We start from the raw sequence: 17,648 nt of genomic DNA, 5'->3' as shown, positions 1-17,648 counted from the left end.
CTCTGTTTGTAATGACTCTATATAATATATGGGTTTCCCTTTTTATTGAAGAACTGAAATAAAATAACTTTTTGATGATATTCTATTTTTATGAGAAGCACCTGTATATATTGTATCCATAAATAAGTATTTTTATGAAAAAAAGTACACATATTTGATATTGCCATTTCCGGAATGACCCGACCTTTAATACCTACTAATGTCCCACTAATCAACCCCTCCACTAAACACCGTAAAAAATAAATTCAAAGCAAGGCAAAAAACTATGCTTTTTCATTATACCACCAAACCTAAAATGGACTAAAACACGATAAAAAAGATGAATGTAAATAAAAATTTCCGAAAATGTAATATTGTCCCTCAAAAAACAAGCAGCAATACATGTCGACCATTGAAAAAATACAAATGTTAAAGCCCTCTGAAGAAATTGATGTAAAAAAATCTTTTTTCTATAAAATTGTTTTTATAGTGTAAAAGCGCCAAAACAAAAAATATAAATGTGTCATCGCTGTAATCATACTGACTGAAGGAATATACCACCCTACCCGCGCCCTCCGTTCTGCTTATGACCTGAGGTTAGCATACTCAATAATCAGAACCTCCCACTCCCGTCTCCAAGACTTTACACATGCTGCGCCAATTCTTTGGAATGCACTTCCAAGGTCAATACGATTAGTCCCCAATCCCCACAATTTTAAGCATTCCCTGAAAACGCATTTATTCAGACTGGCCAATCGCCTCAACACATTAACCTAATCTATCCCTGTGTGGCACAGCCAAAAGTTTTACCATAACCAGGTTCCCCGCATCATGTTCCCACATGCTTTATGCATCCATTAGCCCTCTGTGTCTGTACTGTTACACACTTAACATTATGGCTGGTCCATACAATCAGGGCAACTGTTACCACCCACCTTTCGTGTCTACCTCAGACTGTAAGCTTGCGAGCAGGGCCCTCATTCCTCTTGGTATTTGTTATAATCTGTGATTATTGTTATGCTGTAATGTCTATTGTCTGTACAAATCCCCTCTGAAATGTAAAGTGCTGCGGAATATGTCGGCGCTATAGAAATAAAATTTATTATTATTATTATTATTATAAGGAATAAAGCTTCCTTAAAAATTTTGCCACACACTGAATGCTATAATATAAAAATCAAAAAAATTATTTTCGAATTACTGTTTTTTGTTCATTCTGCTTCACTAAAATTGGAAGCAATCAAAAAATGTTATGTGCACAGAAATGGTACCAATAAAAACGACTATACGTCCTGCAAAAAACAAGCTCTTACATGGCTGTGCCGAAATGTGGTAAAATTCTAACTCCAAATATGGTGATGCAAAGCTTTATTTTGCAAAAAAACTTATTTTAATGTGTGACAGAAGCCAAATGTAAAAAAAAACAATGTAAATCTGGTATCACAGTAATCGCACTATTCCGAAGAAAAAAATCATCTAGTCACTTATACAGCATGATAAATGGCATAAAAAATAAATGCAACCAATTCTTGACCTGCTGTTGATTGTTCATTTTGCCTCCAATAGATTGCATTATGGCTTGGCTCACATTTGTACTGCGCTGAGCGCTTACATCGGGGACTCCTTGTAAATCTCTGAAATATGTGATTCAGACAGAACCCCCAGTGAAAAATTTTCTATAATGAGGCAGATACAGGCACTCTGGATGTCATCTGGCTTAGGATCTGGTGTTGTCTGACTTTTTAGGTGTGTATAAAAGTGCAGTCTACCACAGTGTTGTGCGCTTCTGAAAAGAAGGACAACACCAAACAGAGGACAGACGGAGTTCAGAGTAAATCTGCTGCCTCATTATAGTTAATGGTTCCCTCGGGAGTTTCATCTGAATCATATAATTTATACATTTAGATTGAATCCCAAGAATAAGTGCTCAGAATAGAGCGCCGAATAAATGTTATCCCAAATGTTATGTAAAATGATCCCAATTAAAGCTTCAACTCAATCCACAAAAAAAGCAAGTCCACATTCAGATCCGTCATCTGTTAATGGAAAAAAAGGGGGCTTCCATGTCACTGGTAGTATAAAGGCTCTGAAAACGCTATGTGGCTCCTTGCCCCTGAAAAGAAATACAGTGAATTCTGCACTACCAAATCCAAATGTCCCACTTCCTTCTAAGCCCCACAGTGTACCTAAACCACATTTAGCGTCCACGCTTGGCATTTCTATAGCAATGAGAGCCTGCTTAATTTACTGGTGCATGTTTCCAGGAGCACAAGCTGGGAATAACATACCCAACACTACAACATACTGGTTACTACAATGTGCTGGCACTATAATAGCAGATTTGCAAATTTCAATCAGCAATATCAACTGATGTTCCTGGAAAATACCCGATGAATCAAAATCACTTGTAGATAAATTCCCAAAGAGGTAGAATTTTCAAAATTTTTTCACTTGAGGGACATATTCTGCTCTTCTAGCACTTACTGGCTCTGTATATGCATTCTGCAAACTATTCTTGGAAAATCTGTGCTCCAGGAGGCAAATAGTATGCCATCCCTCCCGAGTCCCACCATTTGGATAAGTAGTACTTTAAAGCCACATTTGGGGTATTTTCATTTTCAGCAGAATTTGTTTGAAAAATTTTGGTGACATTTTGGGACATTTTCCCATGGGCATTTTCCCTCTGGGGCTAAAATAATATGTTTGTGCAAAAAATGTAATTTTTTTTTTCACTGCCCAATGCTATAAAATTCGGTGACACACCCATGGTATCAATATGACCATTGCACTCTTGGATGTATTCATTGAGAGTAGTAATTTTTAAAATGGGGTAGCTTATGAGGGTTTTTGCTGTTCTTGCACCTCAGGGCTTTCCCAGTCAGTCATGGCACCCGCAAATCATAACAGTAAAATCTGCATTAAATGATGGTACTTCTTCCCTTCTGAGATTTGCACTGTGCTTTAAAGGTAGTTCCCAATTACTTGTAGGGTATTGTCACACTTAGGAGAAATTACACCACAAAATAAGAGATCCAATTTTCCTACTAGCCCTTATTAAAAAAAAAAATAATCTGGGGCTAAAAGAACAATTTAGCGGTAAAAATTTAATTATTCTTTTTTTACCACTTAATGTTAGAAATTTCTTTGAGGCATATGAGGTGTCAACATACTCACTGCACCTTTAGATTAATTCAATGAGAGGTGTAGTTTGTAAAATTATGTCACTTATGGGTGATTTCTGTTGTCCTGGCACATCAGGGGTTCTGCCAATGTGGCATGGCACCATCAAACCATTGCGGCAAAAGCAGAACCCCAATATGACACTTACTACCTTATGAGCTTTGCACCGTCCCTCAAGAGTAGTTTTTGACTACATATGGGGAATCAGTGTATTCAAGAGAATTTGCAAAACAAGCTAAATGGTGGAAATTTTCTTGTTACCCTTTTGAAAATAGAAAAATTGGGGCTAAAAAGGATTTTTGTAGGAAATATGTGATTTTTCATTTTCACAGCACTATAAACTTTTGTGAAGCACACATCTAGATATATTTTTTGAGGGGTCTAGTTTTCAAAATGACATCATTTGTCAGGGGGTTTACTGTTCAGGCACATCAGGGGCTCTCCAAATGCGACATGGCATCCACTAATGGTTCCAGCAAATTTTCCATCCAAAAAGTCAAATAATGCTTCTTCTCTTCCAAGCCCTGATGTGGACCCAAACAGTAATTTACACTCATATACGGGGCATTTTACTCATAATAAATTGCATAATAAATTGCATGGTGTAATTTCTCCTGTTACCCTTGTGAAAATTAAAAAAAAATTGGGCTAAAAAACATTTTTGTAGGAAAAATATGAAATTTTCCCAACTCAACGTTATAAACCTCTGTGAAGCATCTGAGACTTAAAGGTGCTCATCACACATCTAGATACGTTATTTGAGTGATCTAGTTTTCAAAATGGAGTACTTTGTTAAGGGTTTCAACTTCAGGGGCTCTCTGAATGCGGCATGGCATCTGCTAATGATTCCAGCAAATTTTGCCTCAAAAAGTCAAATGTCGCTCCTTCCCTTTTGAGCCCTGCCATGCACTCAAACAGTAGTTCTCCACATATTGGGTATCCGCGCACTCAAGAGAAATTGCACAGCAAATGTTATAGTGCATTTAAATTCTCCTGTTACCCTTGTGAAATTGCAAAATTTGGTTATAAAAGAAGATTTTTGTGGGAAAAATGTGATTTCTTAATTTTTCACGGTTCTAAACTTCTGTGAAGCACCCGAAGGTTCAATGTGCTCACAACAAAAATAACTACATTTTTTGAGGTATCTAGTTTCCAAAATGGCATCACTTGTGAGTGGTTTCCATTGTGTAGGTCCATCAAGGGCTCTACAAACGCAACATTGTGTCCGCTAATGATTCCAGTAATTTTTGCACACAAAAAGTTAAACGGTGCTCCTCCCCTTCCAAACTCTGCCTTTCACCAAAACTGTAGTTTCCCTCCAAAAATAAGGTATCTGTAATTTGAAGAAACTTAGCAACAATTTTTGTCATTTATTTTCTCTTGTTACCCTTGTGAAAATAAAAAAATTGTGACTAAAAGAACATTTTCTGTCATATATGCCCCACAAAGTGACTTCAAATGTGATGTGGTTCCTGTGAAAAATGCTTTTGCAATTTTTTTTTGGAATAAAGAGAAATTGATGATCAACTTCTAACCCTTCTAACTTCCTAACAAAAAAAAAGTTTTAAAAATTGTGCTGATATACAGTAGACATGTGGGAAATGTTATTTATTAACTATTTTGTGGGTCATCAAATTTCCATTTTTTTCACAAATATTCGCAAGTCATATAGAACAAATTTTATCACTATCATGACATACAATAGAGTGTCTCACAAAAAAGTCTCAGAATCAGTGATATCCATTGAAGCATTCTAGAGTTATTTCCACATAAAGTAACACTGGTCCGAATTGTAAAATTTGGCCCGGTCATGAAGGTGAAAACAGGCTTGTGGGTTGAAGGGTTTAGATACATTATATATTATTATACACTCTAAATAAACATTTATATTGCATTACTAATTTCCTCAGCATTTTCAAAACGTTTGTTTCCCTCTTCAGATTATAATATTTAAACTTATTTGCCATGGAATGCATTTATTTACATGTAGGGGGGATGAGTAGGCAAAGGTAGGCACCCATCTAAGATGCTACATCTAACTTTTCAGGGGGTTCAATTTGAGAAAAGAAAAAAACCTTACAGTGCTTATAGGCTGTGGCCACCCAAAGCCGTCCTGTATAATTCAGCACAGTGACAGCTGAGGCGCACTCAATTGTTTTCACGTTTTGAACATGAGGGGACAGCATGGTGGCAGGGTGCACAGCTTGGAGATGGTATCAATGAGAAGGCAGTGGGAGGCAGGCACAGTTTGGAGAGAGAAGTCTGTTGGCAATGTGAGGTTGGATCACACTTTGGAGAAGGTATCATGGAGATCCATGTGAGGCATGGGGGGTGGTAAAATCTAGGACAGAGTTTGGATGCGACATAATGGAGGAGTGTGAGGAGAGGGAAAACTTTGAAGAAGGTAACATGCGGGCAGTATGAAAAGGTCTTGCAGTTTTTAGAGGGCAGCATGGGAGAGGGAGCACAGCTTGGAGACGGTAAAATAGTGGGTAGAATGAGGAGGAAGTACAATTTAAAGAGAAATATGGGGCGATGAGTGAAAAGTGTGAAGATGGGGCAAAGTATGAATAGGTGGCATCTTGAAATGGGGCACATTATGGAGTAAGGGTAGAATGGTGGGGGACTGTATCTATCTATCTATCTATCTATCTATCTATCTATATATATATAAAGGAGTGCATGTGTGTGTGTGTATCAGCTACATCCACTCCACATAGCAACCAATCACTAAGCATCTTTCATTTCACCAGAGCTGTTTAAAAGAAGCTGAGCTGTGACTGGTTCCTATGAGCAATAGTCTTCCTTGTAGACAGCTGTGGTAACTGAGGCCTATTATTCTTATCATTTCTATAGTGTTATCGTCCTTCTGTAAAGCTGGAAATAACATACAGTACAACACTCACTCCACATGGTCTATACTAGCGCACCGCCGTGAGGCCATGCAATCATTTTATAACTGCAGCCTTCCTGGACCTTGCTGATGGCCCAATCCGAGCTGCTTGAGGACCTGAACATGTGACCTCTGACCACTAATGAGCAGTCATCTCACAGGCATGCTCAGATGGAGAAAAGCAGGACTTAGTCCCAGGGGTGACATCTCTGCTGAGCAGGAACTTCTGCTGCTTAAGATAAATGGGAGACCGCAGAGGACATGGCTTCAGATTCCCCCTGTGCAGATACCATATCCAATGCAATTTTTAGTTCCTAAATGCAAAAGTATTTATTTTGCTTGCTTATGTAGCTCCATCAGTATATTTTTTGAGTATGGGAGAAAAACCCACACAAACATAGGGGATAACATGCAAACTACTTGCAAATGTTGTCCCTGGTGGAACTTTAACTCAACAGTGCTAGCCACTGAGCCACCATGCTGTCCAAAAAAATAAGTTTTTATTGTACTGAACCAAATTTCACTAAAAGATATGTCACTGGAACCAAGCTCATAATATAAATGCAGTACCAGAAATAAACTAGATACACACATACAGTACCAGAACCAAGATCACTACATACATTGCATCAGCAATGAAAAAATCAATAAAGTACAGCTAAGTTTTCTTTAATCTTCTTGCTCTTGTTTCTTAAAACAAAAACATCTCTTAATAAAGTAACATAGGTGTCTACAGGGTGGGCCATTTATATGGATACACCTAAATGAAATGGGAATGGTTGGTGATATCAACTTCCCGTTTGTGGCACATTAGTATATGGTGGCTATTTTGAAGTCTGCCATTTTGGATCCAACTCTATTTTTTCAATGGGAAGAGGGTCATGTGACACATCAAACTTATTGAGAATTTCAAAAGAGAAACAATGGGGTGCTTGGTAGTAACATAACTTTATTCTTTCATGAGTTATTTGCAAGTTTATGACCACTTATAGAATGTGTTCAAAGTGCTGCCCATTGTGTTGGATTGTCAATGCAACCCTCTTCTCCCACTCTTGACACACTGATAGCAACAGAAGAAATGCTAGCACAGGCTTCCTGTATCTGTTGTTTCAGATGCTGCACATCTCGTATCTTCACAGCATAGTGAATTGCCTTCAGATGACCCCAAAGTTAAAAGTCTAAAGGGGTCAGATCGGGAGACCTTGGTGGCCATTCAGCTGGCCCATGACGACCAATCCATTTTCCAAGAAACTGTTTATGTAGGAATGCTTGGACCTGACACCCATAATTGATGGTATGGTGTGGTGTATGGGGTACAAAGATAGTGGGGCCATTCTTCATCAATGGAAACGTCAATGCCACTGGATATCTGAAATTGCTAAATGATGATGTGTTGCCTTCTTTATGCACTGAAGATGGCATAGTCCCTGAATTTTTTCAGCAAGATGGTTCACCACCACATTATGGGTGTCAGGTCCAAGCATTGCTACAAGGAATCTGCCCCCCTTAATCTAGCATTTGTTCTGTGGTGTTGCTATCAGTGTGTCAAAAGTGGGAGAAGAGGGTTGCATTGACAATCCAACAAAATGGGCAGCACTTTGAACACATTTTAGAAGTGGTCATAAACTCATGAAAGAATAAAGTTACGTTAAAACCAAGCACACCATTGTTTTTCTTGTGAAATTCTCAATAAGTTTGATGTGTCACAGGACCCTCTTCCCATTGGAAAAAATATAGTTGGATCCAAAATGGCCAACTTCAAAATGGCCTCCATGGTCACCACCCATCTTGAAAAGTTTCCACCTCCTATATATTGATGTGCCACAAACAGGAAGTCGAGATCACCAACCATTACCATTTTATTTAGGTGTATCCATATAAATGGCCCACCCTGTAGATAGTGATTATTTAAAAAAATGCTGGCAATTATTTTTTTTTTTAAACCAATACTCAGCTTACTGATTCCTCTATGCTCCTATTTCAACACTGCCAGAACTGTAGAAAAAGACATCCAAAAATTGTATGTGGATCTAATGCCACCATGCAAAAATTTACAAAACTGAACATGAGGTTTTTAGTTTAACCCCTTAGTGACCGCCGATACGCCTTTTAACTGCGGTAATTAAGTGTACAGACAGTGCTGCTAATTCACGGCGCTGTGGAGAAAGTGAATAGCGCCCCCCAGTGTTGGATTTTCTCCGGGGTCTCGGCAGTCGGGGGTAGCCAAGACGCCAGAGAACATGAATTGGTCGGTTTTTACCAACCCCGCTTTTGTGATCGCCGTTATTAACCCTATAACAGCGACCGTAGAAAAAGCCGCCATTTTGCATTAAATTTCTCTTTCCTCTGATGTGATCATACATCAGAGGAGAGAGAACTTGGGTCCTCGACCCCCCGGTACCTCTCCGTGGTTCAGGGTCCCCTCCCGGTGGTCCCATGTCCTGCCGGCATCCTCCGGTGGGTGCCGCCATCTTGGATCCGGAAGAAAATGGCTCCGGCTGGCAGATTCCATTCATTCATTTTGATCAGAGATGAGCGACTTTGCCTTTTTTCTGGTTGAGTTGGGTTTCAAAAACCCGACTTTCTCAAAAGTTGGGGCGAAAGAAATCGGCCCATTATTGTGAAAAGTCGAAGGCCGACTGGAACACGAAACCCAATACAAATCAATGGGGAAGAAAAGTCGGCAGTGAGAGGAGGACAGGAAACACACCTACAGTGCCCATTTTAATGCCAAAAACATCAATTCTTATTACTTAAGCTTGTCAACCTTAATTTACTTTATAAAAATAGTTAGGCATTGAAAACTGGGGGTTATTTGGATAAAGTTGTGGGGGGGTAGGGCTGGCTCCAGATTTTCTTGGGCCCAGGGCAAAAGAGTGTCAATGGGCTCCTTTAACACATGCCACAATTCATGATCCTCTGATACGGCAGAGAAATAGCGGTATAGTACAATGAAAAATACTTCACTTCTTACATCTCATGACTGCTATCCATTTTAAATTCTCCTATAGCTCCAAAAACAGACAGTATATTACTCCATACAGTATTTTGGCCACTGCATAGTGCGCTATACAGAGTAATGAGGACCATATATTTCTCCATACAGAATCATTGGTCCCATACAATGTTTGAAACAGTATATGATGAGCTCCACATAATGCTACAGTATATGTTGGTCCACATGGATGAAGCTGCACTGTGTTATGGGCCCAAATAATGCTCCATATATAATGGGCCCCATTTCTAATGCTCCAGTGCATAATGTGCCCTGTAAATGCTGCTCCAGTGTCTGATGTCCACCTTTGGAATGCCCCAGTGTATGGTGGGCCTCATATATTATTCTCCAGAGTATAGTGCTCCCCAAAAATATCTGTCTCAACATTGAAAACAATTAAATAAGTCTTCTCGCTAGGGAATCCCTGTACTAGTCTGGACAACTCATCGTCCCCATCTTCCATCTCACTGCACTTGGATTGTTTAGGCAGAGGGCATACAGACATGATGTCATCGCCCTTTCTGACCAGAATGTCACTGTCAGGAAACGCGGAAGATGTCACGGCGGTGGAGCAGGGAGAGGTAGGTATTTCAACTTTGCAAGTGCTGTGATCCTGAGCAAGCAGGGGGGGCCCACTCGTTTGCGGCGGCACTGGCACAGGGTCCCTCATAGTATGCCGGTGTGTCTGAAGGCAGGTGTGCACCCCCACCGTCAGAGACACTTGATTCTACTATGAGGGACCTTGTGCCAGTGCCGTTGCCAAACTCTGTGCCCACCCACCTGTTCAGGGCAACGGCACTCGCACAGGTGCGTGCACCAGGTGGTGACCCCGGCCCTGTGGGGGGAGGCAGCCCAGTTAGGGAGGTGGAAAAATTGGCATATGTTGATGTTGGACATTCAGCAGCTGCAAATGGAGTAATTGGAGAAGTCCGCTGAAGAGGAGGACAAAAGCAAGCCATTTTCTGGCAACCTACGTGTCAGCAGGGGAGGGTGGGACAAAATCCTTTGAAACCCATGCATGGTTCATTTTAATGAAGGTTAGATGATCAACATTTTGGGTCGACAGAGGGGTCCTTTTTTCTGTCAGGATTGATCCAGCAGCACTGAAGACTCGTTCCGATAACACACTAGCAGCAGGGCAAGCGAGCTCCTGTAAGGCATATTGTGCCAATTCAGGCCAGGTGTCAAGTTTACTGGCCCAATAGTCAAAGGGGAATGACCGGTGAGGGAGAACATCGATATGGGAGGAGAAGTAGTTTGTTACCATAGTTGACAGCTGCTGTCTCCTGTCACTTTCGATCGATGCAGCATTACCAGTCATCTGAGAGTTACTTGAAAAATCAGTCCACAACATGGTCATGAAACCCCTGTGTCCAACGCCACTTCGGCTGTGTGCACCACAAACACCTCTTTCATGTTGCCACCTACAGCTTGTTGGAAAAACATCACCGCCGCTGTGTGCTGGGAATGCCTCAAACAAACGATTTACCAGAGTTGCTAGTTTGTTAGCCAATATTAGCTCTAGGTTCTCCTGTGGCATGATGTTTTGGAATTTGCCTTTATAGCGTGGATCCAGGATGCTGGCCAACCAATAGTCGTCATCGTTCATCATTTTGGCAATGCGGGGGTCCCTTTTTAGGATCTGCAAGGCATAATCAGACATGTGGGCCAATGTTTCAGGTGTCAATAATGCACTGCGATTGCTGGGTGGAGGAGCACTTTCTGGCAAATCCACATCCCTCCAGTCATGCACAAACCCTGTACCTGACCTTGCCACACCAACATTTTTTCTTGCCCCCTGAGAAGCATCCTCCTCCCCAAAATAATCATCCCCATCATCCTCCTCCTCCTCCTCTTCCTCTTCTTCCTCCACCTTGTCCACGAGACTTCCCTGACAAGAAAATGGCTGACTGTCATCAAGGCTTCCCTCCTCCTCTTCCTCCTCGGCTGCAGACGCCTGCTCCTTAATGTGTGTCAAAATTTGCATGAGCAGACGCATAAGTGGGATGCTCATGCTTATGATGGTGTCGTCTGCGCTTACCAGCCGTGTGCATTCCTCAAAACACTGAATGACTTTACAGAGGTCTTTCAGCTTCGACCACTGCACACCAGACAACTGCCTGTAAACTGCCTGCCCATGTATCCTCCCACAAATGAATTACAGCCTGCCTCTGTTCGCACAGCCTCTGAACCATGTGCAGGGTGGAGTTCCACCTTGTTGCAATGTCGATAATTAGGCGGTGCTTTGGAAGGTGAAGCAATAGCTGCAGCTTCTGCATACGACTGGAGTATACGGGCGACCAGCGGATGTTCGAGCACAGTCTTCACACCTTATGGAGCAGAGGTGTTAACTCCGGATAATTATTGAGGAAGCACTGCACCACCAGGTTCAAGGTGTGAGCCAGGCAAGGTATGTGTCTGAGTTTTGAAAGGGCTAAGGCTGCCTCAAAATTCTGGCCGTTATCACTAACTACCTTGCCTGCCTCAAGCTGTAGACTGCCCAGCCATGACTCAGTTTGTCGCTGCAAGTAGTCGACCAGTACCTCCGCGGTGTGTCTGTTGTCGCCCAAACACATCATCTTCAACACAGCCTGCTGACGCTTACCACTAGCTGTTCGATAGTGGGACACCTCATGTGCAACACTGGCAGCTGCGGATGGAGTGCTCATGCGACTGCGCGCTGTGGACGAGCTTTCGCTTCTGGAGGAGGAGGAGTGTCGAACGCCTACAGCCAACTGTTTCCTATCCCGTGGGCTAGGCAGCACTGTCCCACTGCCGCTATCCCCTGTGGATCCTGCATCCACCACATTAACCCAGTGCGCAGTGATGGCCATGCCTACTGGACCATGCATCTGTTGTGAGGTGCACCTTTCCACTCACTGATTGCTTGAGTGCATGGACAATGCGGTCTTTCACATGCACGTGGAGGGCTGGGATGGCGTTTCGCAAAAAGAAGTGCCAACTAAGTAGGACATAGCGTGGTACTGCGTAGGCCATGAGCTCGAGGAAAGCTTTGCTTTCAACCAACCGGTAGGGCATCATCTCTAACAAGATTAGTTTGGCAATAACATAGTAGCATAGTTTTGAAGGCTGAAGGAAGACCTTAAGTCCATCTAGTTCAGCCTATTTTTAGTGCAGCTGTTCTGCATTGTGGATCCTGGGGAAGGCAAAAAACCCACAGAGTAGAAGACAATTTTCTCCATAGGGTCCATAAGGAAAAAAATTCCTTCCCCTAAGCTGGGTCAACCATCTACCTATAATATTATGTTATTCGTAACCTTCTATACTGTTACAAAAAAAATATCCATTCCTTTCTTAAATTCATTCAGTGAGTTGGCAATCACCACTTCCTCAGGAAGAGAATTCCAGAGACTTACTGCTCTTACCGTGAAGAACCCTCTTCTATGCTGGTGCAGAAATTGTCTTTCCTCCAAACGAAGAGAATGCCCCCTTGTTCTTGTTACAGTCCTTGGTACAGACAGTTCATTGGAGAGATCTCTATTGCCCACTGATATACTTGTACATATATATTAGGTCTCCCCTAAGTCTTCTCTTTTCTAGAGTAAATAGACCTAATTTTGATAACCTTTCTGGGTATTGTAGTGAACCAACTCCATTTATCATTTTAGTAGCCCGCCTTTGAACCCTTTCAAGTTCAGTAATGTCTTTCTTGAGCACCGGCGTCCAAAATTGCACACAATACTCCAAGTGTGGTCTGACGAGTGATTTGTACAGAGGGAGAATTATGTTTTCATCTTGTGACCCCAGACCTCTTCTAATGCATCCCATGACCTTATTTGCTTTTGGTGGCAGCTGCCTGACACTGGGCACTCCAATTTAGCTTCTTAATAACTAAGATGCCTAAGTCTTTTTCCATGTCTGATTTACCCAGCAGTTTCCCATTTAGTAAGTAATTATAGCATCTGTTTCTCCTTCCCATGTGTATAACGTTACACTTATTTGTGGGCGTTCAAAGCCAGTGTATGCGGATGAAAGGATGAGTACTTTCTTGTCCTACTCAGAGTCTCTGGTAGGGTGAGCTGGACTTGAGAGCTGCATATGATGGAACTAGCGGTGGACATGGCGGACTGAGAGAGGGTTGGTGATGGTGTTGGTGGTGTTGCTGATGGCCTAGATTCAGTCTTTCATAGCAATAACATTGTGATTCCATGACTGCTTTGCCCTTGCAACGACACCTCGACATTTGCTGCTGGTGGTGTGCTAACCAGTGGGCTTACAGTGGGGGAAGCGATGTAGCGTTGCTGACTACCTTCATTCGGAGCAGGTGCACATGTGGTACGTGAGGTTTGGTAGTCGGTCCATGCTTGCAAGTGCATGGTGGTTAAATGTCTAAGCATGCAACTGGTATTCAAATTTCTCTGATTTTTCCCTCGGCTAAAGGTCTTTGCGCACTTCTTACAGATAACTTTTGCCTGATCATTAGGATTTTTTTCAAAAAAGTGCCACACTGCACTCTTCCTACTATGGAAGACATTTTGAGACCTTGCACGCTGTGTTAATTTGACCATCTGGCCAAGCTGTCCTGCAACTCTTTTGATTTTTGTAATATGTTTTTGGACTGTTACGGTCATGCCAGATAACAGCTGTTGCAATGTCATCGCCTGCTGCGGATCCTCCTCCTCCTCTTCTGAGCTATTGGCAGTGGCACCCTATTTCCCCAATGGATGCCAATCTGGGTCAAATACTGGGTCATCCATCACCTCCTCTTCAATTTCATGTGCACCTTCCTCTGTGTCATTGTGTAGGGTGGTATAGTATGCGGGAAGAGGCACCTGAGTTTCATCAGGGTCAGATTCTGGCTCAGTACACTGCGTGGACAATGTAGTGCTCTGAGTGAATGTACCAGCAGAAAAATCTAGCAGTGGCTGTGCACTCCATGTCAGATTCATCTTGGACTGGGGAATTTACGATTTGACTTGCTAACCCAGGCATGGTATGTGAAAAGAGCTCCATGGAGTAATCGGTAGTGTGGCCTGCCACATCCTTCACTTTTGGTATGGGTGAAGGACACAAGGAAAGGTGTTGTTCCTGACCAGGAGCCTCCAATGACGACTCGGTGCTTTTATTTTTTGAAACTTCAGAAGAGGAGGTGACAGAGCTGGAGGCTATGTCAGCAATGTAAGCCAAAACTTGTTACTGAAGCTCTGGCTTTAAAAGTGGTTTACCTACTCCCAGAAAAGAGAGCCTTCGAGGCCTTGTGGAGCCAGACGATGACGCAGGCTCAACACCTCCTGCCTTAGGTGATTTTGCGCTTTTGCCACTTCCAACAGATGCAACATCACCACCACCACCATCGGGACCAGCTAGCAACCCCCACCCACTTCCATGGCATCTTCCACCATACTTGCTTATTTTTTCTGAAAATGTACCCAAAATACCACCAGCTATATGGTACTGTAAAACAAGGTAGAAGGAGTATCTACTATTGGTGAGAATTTGAATCTCACTAGAGATTTGAGGACGCAGAACTATTGTCTCTGGCCCAGTAGAGATTACACCTCAATATAACAGGCTGAAATTGGATGGTGAATGACAAGGTGGAGGGTGTCTATAGGATTGGTGAGATTTTGAATCTCACTATAGATTTGAGGATGCAGAACTATTGTCTCTGGCCCAGTAGAGATTACACCTCAATGTAACAGACTGAAATTGGATGGTGTATTACAAGGTGTAGGGTGTCTATAGGATTGGTGAAAATTTGAATCTCACTATAGATTTGAGGACGCAGAACTATTGTCTGTTGCCTAGGAGAGATTACACCTCAATGTAACAGGCTGAAATTGGATGGTGTATGACAAGGTGGAGGGTGTCTATAGGATTGCTGAGAATTTGGATCTCACTATAGATTTGAGGACGCAGAACTATTGTCTGTTGCCTAGGAGAGATTACACCTCAATGTAACAGGCTGAAATTGGATGGTGTATGACAAGGTGGAGGGTGTCTATAGGATTGGTGAGATTTTGGATCTCACTAGAGATTTGAGGACGCTGACAATGATGCTGTCAGTCCAAGTATGGGCGCAGGCAGCCTAATAAGCAGGACTGCTGCACAGTCCACACACAAAAGAGTGGAAAAATGAACCCTTGGTAACTGTGCAGAAAAGAGGTAGAAAAGTATTTTTGCTTTTAAAAAAAGCAGTTTGCACAGCAGTGTGCAAACAGCAATGCAGCTATCAGGGAGTATTATAAGGCAGTCTAATAACCAACAGAGCTGATGCACAAAAATAGAGCCTCCCCTGTCACTGCACAGAAAGTGTTGTGTTGTAAGTGGAAATCGCTATCAGAAGAAGCAGTTTTTTGGTTCTTCTTCCCCGCCTAATGCTCTCCCTACAGAATCAGCAGCAGCAGCTCTCCCTATGCTAAGATCGCCATAAGTAAGATGGTGGTCGGCGTTCACGCCCTTTTATAGCCTCTGTGACACCACACAAAGCTAGCCAATCACTTGCATGCCCTTCTCAAAGATGGAGGTGATCGATGCCTATGTCAACGCATTGCGTCCTCCATCATTGGCTGAAAAAGGGCGCTGAAAGCATCTTTTGAAACGCAACTTTGGCGCTCTGGTTGCCGACCTCGTGGCTGACCTCATGCTATGGTCGAGTTTCTTTTCATGAAACCCGACTTCAGCGATAGTCGGCGACTTTTGAATATGACCGACCTGTTTCACTCAACTCTAAATTTGATCACTATGATAAACTATCATAGTGATCAAAATAAAAAAAATAGTACATAACTACCCCGTTTATCACCCCGTTAGTTAGGCCAACATAACGAAATAAAGAAAATATTTTTTTTCAGTTTTCCATTAGGGTTAGGGTTAGGGCTAGGACTAGGGTTAGGGCTAGGGTTAGTGATAGTGTTAGGGCTAAGGTTAGGGCTAGTGTTCGGCTAGGGTTAGGGCTAGGGTTAGGGATAGGGTTAGGGGTAGGGTTAGGGTTAGGGCTAGGGCTAGGGTTAGGGTTAGGGTTGGGCTAGGGTAAGAATTAGGGTTAGGACGAACTAGGATTAGGGTTAGAATTATGATTAGGAATTAGGATTGGGATTAGGGTTAGGGTTGGGATTAGGGCTAGGGGAGTGTTGGGGTTAGGGTTTGAGCAAGAATTGAGGGGTTTCCAGTACTTACCAACTTTTGGGGTCTAAAAATTGGGGTCTAAAAAATCACTTTTGTGGAAATAAAAAAGACTCTTTATTTTTCACGGCTCTGCGTTTATAAACTTCTGTGAAGCGCTTGGGGGCTCAAAGTGCTCACCACACATCTAGATAAGCTCCTTGGGGGTCTAGTTTCCAAAATGGGGTCACTTGTGAGGGTTTTCCATTGTTTAGGCCCATCACGGGCTCTGCAAACGCAACATGATGCCTGCAGACCATTCCATCAAAGTCTGCATTCCAAAATGGCACTCCTTCCCTCCCAAGCTCTCTCATGCGCCCTAACAGTGGTTCCCCCCCACATATGGGGTATTGTTGTGAGTTCATTTTCCCCTTCATTACTGAAGTCCGAGGAACTCCCTCTTCTGGTAAAGAAAGGTAGTGAGCCTGATTATCAAACACCTGAGTCTGATGATGATGACTGGCTGAGTGGAGTTACTGACTGGATATAAGGCTGCCGACGCCCTTCTGCCCTGCGGGTGATTTCTCTGTGGGATCCTTGGAGACCAGTCTGAATTCCTGCTCCTCTAAAGCTAAGTTTGCTGCTCGGCCTTTTACTTTGGTGCTTTGACTTTGTTTTGCTTTGTTTTTCTGGATTTCTGCCATTCCCTGCTGGGGTGTGCTGAATTCATTTAGCTCTGTCTTCTGAAAATACCTGAGTGCTGATTTAGTTTTTGAAGCCTAGCTGCTTCAGGGCCTTTTTCATATCAGCTTGTTGGCTTATGTCTTTGATAGGGTTTTGGCAGATTGCAGACTGCAGCCTTCCTGTCCTTTCCTATCTAGGTAGTTTTGGGCCCCGTCTTTGCTCAGTCTATCTTTCTGTCTGTGTTAGTATTTTCATCTTGCTTCACCGTCATTATATATTGGGGGCTGCCTATTACTTTGGGGTCTGCTCTTGGGCAGTTTAGACTTCCCCTTTCTTTCTTTAGGCCTATGTAATTCTCCGGCTGTGATCGAGGGGTCTAGGGCATCGTAGGAACCCCCCACGGCTACTGCTAGTTGTGTTGATAGGTTCAGGGGTCTGCAATCTGATAGTTGCCAACTTCTCTGGTTTTCTGGACTTAGCTTGTATTTCTGCTTTTGCCTCCTACGGTGACTCATTCATAACAGAATCACCCGCCCTACCGCAGATCCTAGGGTACTCATAGCAGGAAAGAATTGGAAAAAAAAAAAGTGTGCATATTTTTTCCTCTATTTCTCTGAGGCCGTAGGGGGAATTTTTTTTTCTCTCAATGGAGATAAAGCAATTGTCTGATCGTGTGGAGCAGCTCGCTGCGGAAGTGCGGGGAATTTCCGACTACCTTGCTCATTCACATGCTGCTGAACCAAAGATTCCTACACCTGATGTATTTTTTGGGGATCGGTCTAAATTTTTGAATTTCAAAAATAATTGTAAATTATTTTTTGCCTTGAAGTCTAACTCGTCAGGGAGCTCCGC

General features: G+C 42.7%; 1 protein-coding gene across 1 annotated transcript in view; it reads right to left on the bottom strand.

The window, feature by feature from the left end:
* GALNTL6 (polypeptide N-acetylgalactosaminyltransferase like 6) overlaps positions 1-17,648 on the bottom strand; it is a 3,047,192-nt gene that overhangs the window by 264,747 nt on the left and 2,764,797 nt on the right. The window lies entirely within an intron of this gene.

Source organism: Dendrobates tinctorius, unplaced genomic scaffold, assembly GCF_039654945.1.
Source record: "Dendrobates tinctorius isolate UK_male_01 unplaced genomic scaffold, ASM3965494v1 ptg000008l, whole genome shotgun sequence".
NCBI classification, from domain to species: Eukaryota; Metazoa; Chordata; class Amphibia; order Anura; family Dendrobatidae; genus Dendrobates; species Dendrobates tinctorius.
This window is presented reverse-complemented; position numbering and strand designations above follow the sequence as displayed.